Source organism: Prionailurus viverrinus, chromosome F2 (genome assembly GCF_022837055.1).
Source record: "Prionailurus viverrinus isolate Anna chromosome F2, UM_Priviv_1.0, whole genome shotgun sequence".
In the NCBI taxonomy this organism is placed as follows: domain Eukaryota; kingdom Metazoa; phylum Chordata; class Mammalia; order Carnivora; family Felidae; genus Prionailurus; species Prionailurus viverrinus.
Genome location: NC_062578.1, coordinates 36,842,279 through 36,850,344, shown reverse-complemented (window position 1 = coordinate 36,850,344; position 8,066 = coordinate 36,842,279).

Sequence of the window (8,066 nt, the reverse complement as noted above, 5' to 3'; positions counted from 1 at the left end):
GACCACTGTTAAGAATAATTTGTTTTGACATTTATTGAAGGATAAAAAAATGGATGATTATAGTACTTTGTGTTAAACACTACTGAGGGTATTGAGGGTTTCCAAGGAGGGAAATGTGAGTTCCATTATTATGCTGGGAAAGGCTTACCAGAAGAGTTGACTATTGTGCTGAGTATTAGAGGACAAATAACAGTGAGCAATATGAAGCAGGGGATAGGGTTAGAGTTTCAAGAAGAGACAAAAGGTTGTGTGAAGGTGCAAATGCATGAACCTACAATCCTTATTCAAGAAACTGCATTTGTTTTAGTTACTCTGTAGTCAAGAATAAATACGCAGAAGCAGCAAGAAATATACTGATATCATCACAAAGGGCTTTTAAATGTAGCTAGGTGTTTGAGTTTTATACTAACATTTATGTATTTATGAAAAAGTGATATTTGCATTTTAGAAATATCTTTGGAGGCACTGTTTGGAGAATAGATTGGAGGAGATACTGGATGAAAGTGAGAAAAGAATTTTATGATTCAGTGAGATACTAACGAATATTGGTGCTAAGTCATGTTTAGTAAAACGTCGAAGTAGATAATTAACATATTTTAGAAAGATGGAATGTTCAGGCTTATACTGATTAGATGTACGGAATCAGCAATAACTGGACATCTTGGATAAATTTTACCCTTCTAACTTGAATAATTTTTTTGAAAAGTATCTCTATTGTGATTGAAAGATATCAGAAGAGGAATCAATAGGGAGTGGGGAAGTAGAATGGGGTGATAAGATAATAAGTACACATGTGAAACTGTTTAGTTGAATGTTATAAGGGACATTTAAGTGAAAATGTTCAGTAAGCAGTTAGTTGTATATTTCAGGAGCTCACTGGATATGAGGCTGGTGGGTAAATGTTTATTTCTGTGTCACCAGAAAGATACTGGCTGCTGCAGCCTTGGTGTTGGAAAGTTTACTGTGATGAGTCAGAGTATGTAATACTAACGTTTAATGATGATTACAGGAAGAATTTTTATAAAGGAGAATGATAATTAGCAGAAGAAAGGCAAACAGAATACTTCTGGGAGAAAAGGGAGATGTTAAAAGTGCATGTGTACAAACATGTGTAAAGTTTTTTGACTTAAGATCTGCTTTGCTTGATGCTTTTTAGAATGTCAATAAGATTTTGAAGCTTTAATAACATGTGATGGTAATGGACAATATATGAGTATTATCTTAGAACAGTGATTTTCTTTAACATTTTGTGAAGTTTGATAATCTGATGGCAGGTATGAAGTTTTTACCTATGGAAAATGTACATACTGACTGTATTTGTCATCGTTCTTGGCTCACTGATTTGGAGATTGAATTCTTTTTCATCCTTAGCCCAGAAAAGAGTTCATATTCTTATAAGATAGGCAGCAGTATTTATGGTCTTGTTCAAGGGCTATGTTAACTCTTCTGCTTTCTGTCATACTGTCCAGATCTCTCAGAATATTATTTTGGGATCAGATGAAAAGGAGTGGCAGGTGTAAAGGAACATCTGAGCTCCAATGAGTGTGAGATAAATTCTATCAAAAAAATTCATGGACCTAACACATCAGTGAAACTTTTAGGGGTAGAGTGATCTGAAGCACGCAAGGACTTCTCTTCCAGTACAAAGTATAAATGATTGCATTTCATATGTCCCCCTACTGAGAAGGAAGTATAATGACTAGTAGGTCTTTTGGGTTTGGGGGATAGTATAGCATCATACTTGGGAATACAGCTTTAATGAATTTACTGGGTAACAAGAAAATCTATTGTGTTTAAGTGAGGCTAAAAGAAGAAAGGATACTGAAGTATGTCCATATTGTTGTGCCAACATCCCTGGAATTTGCACCACATCCCCCGGCAGACCCTAGGTTATTAGAGGTAACTCTGGTGGGAAAAGAGATGGTGTGAATTTTATGTTACACTCCTCTTGGAGAATTACAACATAGACCCTAAACTGCTGGAGCAGTGCCATGCCATGTATAGCAGTAAACTCAACACCATTCAAAGGAAAAGCTCCTGGCATTCTACTAGGCCTTGGTATATATGACATATGTGACCATGGGATACCATATGACAATGTTGCTAGAACTATCCATTATGAGTTGTGTTATCTCACACTGATCAGTTCATAAGTGTGTGTGTGTGTGTGTGTGTGTGTGTGTGTGGTGATGGTGGGAATGTGGTTTATAGCAGCAACAATTCACAAGATGGAAGTCATTTAGCTGGGATCAGGCATGAGGAGAGCTAGAGACACACACAAGTTGCATGAGCAAGTGGGTCAACCACCTGTCGTTCACCACTGTTTGGTGTACCATTCTTTGAGTTCACACTGGGTTCCTTGAGATCAACTGATGGGGAAGGAAAAGTCTAAACTTGATTCAGGACTGATAATATATGGATATGAGCTGAAAATGAATTGCTGCTGAGTTACACCCCAACTCAGGTATGGCTTTGAAAGACTATCATGAGGAGAAGTCCTCCCAATATGCAGAGCTTCAAGTGGTGTACCTGGTCATCCAGCTTATGTGGGAAGAGAAATAGCCCAAGTCAAGGTAATATGTACTCATACCATGGGGGCTGAGTAGGCTGGTTGTTTAGAATCCTGGAAGAAGAAAGATCTAAAGACCATTGACAAAGAAATCTGAAGTGGAGACATGTTGATGTGCTGTGGGAGTGAGAACAAAGTGTCAATATCACCAGAAACAAGCCATCACAGAACAAGCCCTAATTTAAATATAGAATATGATGTGCTTACCTGATGTCAGTCAGAATTAACTCCTGAGCCACGCCTGGTGCTATGATCAGGGAAGTCAAAACCCAAGCTGGGCCTATCTTTCAAAGAAGTCAGCTAGCCAACCTGCAACTTGGTGACAGCTTGATTAATTCTGAGCAAAACTGATACGTTTTTGTTCCAAGTTTACTTTTTTTTTGTATATAGTCTCAGAAAGCAGTATTAATAAGGGTTTTCAGAATATTTTCTCTATAGTCATAGCTTCTGACCTGATAGAATGGTAGAACAGCCTTTTTGCAAGCAGAGCTGAGAGGAAAGCTTGGAGAAGCTATCCTGCAGAACATAGTGTACCTCTTAAATCAATAATCATTGTGTGATGCTGTGTTCCCTGCAGGTAGAATACATTGGCCCAGGAATGAAGGGGTTGAAATATGAGTGGCTATGCTCCTCATGACCTCTTTGGGAAAATCTGTCCATCCTGGCTTTCCAACTCCAGGATCTGAGATTGCTTTTCAGAAGGGAGCCCTCCAGCAGGGAAAATAGCTAGTCACACTAATTTTTTTAAATTATTTAAATCCAGTATACTCAATAGAGTGTATTATATTAGTTTCAAGTGTACAATATAATGATTCAGCAATTCTATACAGTACTCAGTGATCATCATGATAAATGAACTCTTTAGTCTCCATCACCTATTTCACCCATTCCCCCATCTACTGTCCCTCTGGTAACCATGAGTTTGTTCTCTATAGTTAAGAGTTTCTTGGTTTGCCTTTCTCTCTTTTTTACCTTTGTTCAGGTGTTTTGTTCCTTAAGTTGTACACATGAGTGAAATTATATATTTGTCTTTCTTTGATTGATTTCACTTACCAATATACTCTCTAGCTCCATTGATGTTGCAAATGGTGAGATTTCATTCTTTTTTATGGCTGAATAATCTTCCACTGTATATATGTACTGGTTCTTTATCCATTTATCTCTCAATGGACATTTGGCTGCTTCCATAGTTTGGCTATTGTAAATAATCATGCAGTAAACATAGGGGTGCATATATCCTTTCAAATTTGTATTTTTCTATTCTTTGAGTAAATACCTGCTAATGCAATTAGTGGATCATAGAATAATTCTATTTATAATTTCTTGAGGAAACTTTGTATTGTTTTCCATAGTGGCTACACCAGTTTGCATTTCCACCAACAGTACACAAGGGTTCCTTTTTCTCCATGTCTTTGCCAACACCTGTTGTTTCTTGTGTTTTTTTATTTTAGCCATTTTGACAGGTGTGAGGTGATATCTCATAGTTGTCATTTGCATTTCCCTAATGATTATTGATATTGAGCATCTTTTCATGTGTCTGTTGGCCGTCTGTATGTCGTCTTTGGAGAAATGTCTGTTTATGTCTTCTGCCCATGCTTTTAATGTTTATCTATTTATTTTGAGAGTAGGAGGGGACAACAGAGAGGGAGAGAATCCTAAGCAGGCTTTTGTGCTGTCAGCACAGAGCTTGATGCAGGGCTTGATTTCACGAACTGGGAGATGATGATCTGAGCTGACACCCAACCGACTGAGTGACCCACTGAGCTACACAGGTGTCCCTCTTCTGCCCATTTTTTAATTGGATTAGTCATTCTTTAGGTGTTTGGTTGTATAAGTTATTTACATATTTTGGACACTAACTCTTTATCAGATATGTCACTTGGTAATATCTTCACCCATTTAGTAAGCTGTTTTTATTAGTTTTAATGATTGTTTTCTTCACTGCAAGAAGGTTTTTGTTTTGTTTTGTTTTTGTTTTTGTTTTTGTTGTTAAAGTAAACTCTACACCCAGTGTGAGGCTTGAACTCATTGCTCGGAGATCAAGAGCAACATACTCTACTGAGTGAGACAGCCAGGTGCCCTAGAAGCATTTTATTTTGATGTAGTCCCAAGGAATCCAAGTATATAATTAAAGGCAGCCAACTTATTGTGAGAGAAGAGAGCAAGGGAAGAAAGAAACAAAAAAGAACTATAAAAATAATCATAAAACAAGTAACAAAATGGCAATAAATACATACCTATCAAAAATTAAACATAAATGGACTAAATGTCCCAATCAAAAGACATAGTGATAGAATGGTTGCAAAACAAGACCCATCTATATCCAGCCTACAAAAGACTCATTTCAGATCTAAAGACACATGCATATTGAAAGTGAAAGGCTGGAGAAACATTTGTCATGCAAATGGATGTGAAAAGAAAGCCAGGGTGGAATACTTACACGTTGGGCAAAATAGACTTTAAAACGAAGGCTGTAACAAGAGACAAAGCGGGATACTATATAATCATTCAGGAAACAATCCAACAGATATAACAGTTGTAAATATTTATGTACCCAACATACTTAAAGCACCCAAATACTTAAAACAATTAATAACAAACATAAAGAAAATAACAGTAATACAATAACAGTAGGGGACTTCAACACCCCACTTACATCAGTGGACAGGTAAGTCATCCAAACATAAAATCAACAAGGAAATAGTGGCTTTGAATGACACACTGGACCAGATGGATTTAGCAGATATATTCAGAACATCCTAACCTAAACGAGAAGAATACAAATTCTTTTCAAGTGCACATGGAACCTTTTCCAGAATAGATCACATGTTAAGCCACCAAACAAGTCTCAACAAATTCAAAAAAGACCAGTCATTCCATGCATTTTGTTTCGTCACAATGTTATGAAACCAGAAACAAGCCACAAGGAAAAAAAATCTAGATTCATATTAAATTTTAACCTATGGCTGCAACCAAGTTACTCTGAGCTTCTCATGGCAAAGACTAGTACGAAAGAAAGGAATCACTATAGTGGCAATCATATTGACTCTGATGGTCAGGAGGAGTAGGCTACTGTTACATGATGGAAGCTGAAAAGAAGTTATTTCAGGGGATTCCTAATGGGTAGTAAGAGGGCAAGGAAGGTGATGATGAAAATGGCTGGATAGACGTTGTGTTTTTCTACCCGCATTCAGGCACCCATTCCCCAAGTTGGTGACTATTGTATACAGAGAGTTCACAGCTGAAATTCTCTCAGGAAATTGCTTTGGCTAAAGAAAACTGCCATTTTCAGAGTTCTGCCCCTACCCAAGACAGAATCTAGAGGCTGGTGGAAGTGGAGGTGCAAATTAACAGTCCCCTTGGGACAACTTCATAGCTTCCTACTTTCCTACTTTTTCACTCTTTCCTGGGTGTTTTATTCCAAAGTACTTTCCAATGCATTCCCATCTTATATACCTTCTCAGAATCTGTTTTCTGAACTACCTTAACTGAGACATTACTCTGTTGATTTAAAGCTTTCGCAAACCTTTCTAAAGATAAAGAAATAAACTTTGCAAAAGTAGGATTTTTTATACAGCTGTAAGGTCTAATTGACATACAGTAAACTGCATGTATTTCAAGTGAATAATAAGTTTTGGAATGTATATACCCATGAAACCATGATCAAAACAACATATTGAATGTATCCATCACCCCAAAACATTCCTTGAATCCCTCTGTAATTTCTACTCACTGCTTCACTCCTCCTGCCCTCATCCCTACCCCCCCCGCCCCCCTCTCCCCCCACCCCACCCCCCACATCAAACAACCACTGATCTGCAGGCTGTCACTATATATTAGTTTGTATTTCCTAGAATTTTATGGAAATTGAATCACACAGTATGGAATCTTTTTTGTCTTGCTTCTTTCATTTAACATAATTATTGTGAGATTCATCCCATGATGTTGCATATATTAATAAATGTATTTCTTTTTTTATCACTGAGTATCCCACTGCATTGATAGTTTCTTTTTTTATTCACTGATGAACATTTGGGTTGTTTCTAATTTGGGGTTATGACAAGTAAAGCTGCTATGAACAATCATGAGCAAGTGTTTGTATGAACATATGTTTTCATTTCTCTTGCGTAATAACAAAGAATGGATTGGCTGGGCTATGTAGGAGATATATGTTTAATGTTTAAGAACATGTCAAACTCTTTTCCAAAGTGACTGTGCCATTTTTCATTTACATTAGTGGTGGATGTGAGTTCCAGTTCCCTCACATCCTTGCTAACACTCGACACAGTCTTTTTAATTTTAACCATTACAATAGATGTTAAGTAAAATTTCATTGTGGTTTTAATTTGCACATCGCTAATAATAATAATGGTAATATTTTCTTGTGCTTATTTTCCATCCTTATTCTCCTAATTATTTGTGGATTCTGGATTTGTGAATTCACCTAATGGCTAAAATTTGTTTGTAACCCAATAAATATTGCTGGGAGCATTGTGGCATTTATTTATGGGCATGATAAAAGCAGGTTCATTTTTTTAATAGGTTCAATTGCATTTGATTCTAACAAAGGTGGGACAAGGCAACTATCCTCTGCTTTCTCCTTTCATGTCTCATACAGATATGACCAGAAGATGGAAACAGTCGAGGATAGCACAGTGTAGTGCAAGCAGACCCTCAGACCCAGCTGGAAAGGGTTTGAATTCCAACTATGGTTATCTGTTAGTGGGGTAGCCTCAAGCCTGTCATTCCACACCAGTAGCCTTGTTTTGTCTTTTGCAAAATAAAAAAAAAAAACATAACCTACCAGTGTGAGTTGCTTTTCATATTTAAGGTTATAATCTATGTAAGACATGTATGTCTATCTCCACATCTAGCTATCATCCATCTATCTACTTAGTTTCCCTCAAAGCAATGGTTCAGTATTCTCTAATTCAGTATTCACTGTGACTTTATAGAAAATAACTACAGTGCAGAATGGGAACCAACTGTATTTTCTTTGGTGAAATGTCTGTTCAAATATTTCACTCATTTTAAATTTGTTCTCTTAATGTTGAGTTTTGAGAATTTTTCATGTTCTAAATAATGACTTTGTCAGATATATTCTTTGCAAATACTTTCCCACAGATTGTAGCATGTCTTTTCAGTCTCTTAACAGTGTCTTTGGAAATGCAGGAAATTTTAACTTTGATGAAACAAAATTTATCTATTTTTTTAATTGATTGAGCTTTGTTGTATTGAATCAATATTTGTAACATTAGGTTAACATTTTATAGTTTGGGTTTTATATTTAGGCCTATTATTCATTTTGAATTAAATTTTGTATTTGGTGGAGAGTATTCATCCAAATGTATTTATTTTTGGCATATAGATATCCATTTTTTTTCTAGCACTATATGTTACAGGAAAGGCTGTCCTTTATGTACTATACAGCCTTTGCATTTTTGTTCAGAGCTTTTGTCCACGTATATGTAGTTTATTGCTGGATTATCTATTTTAT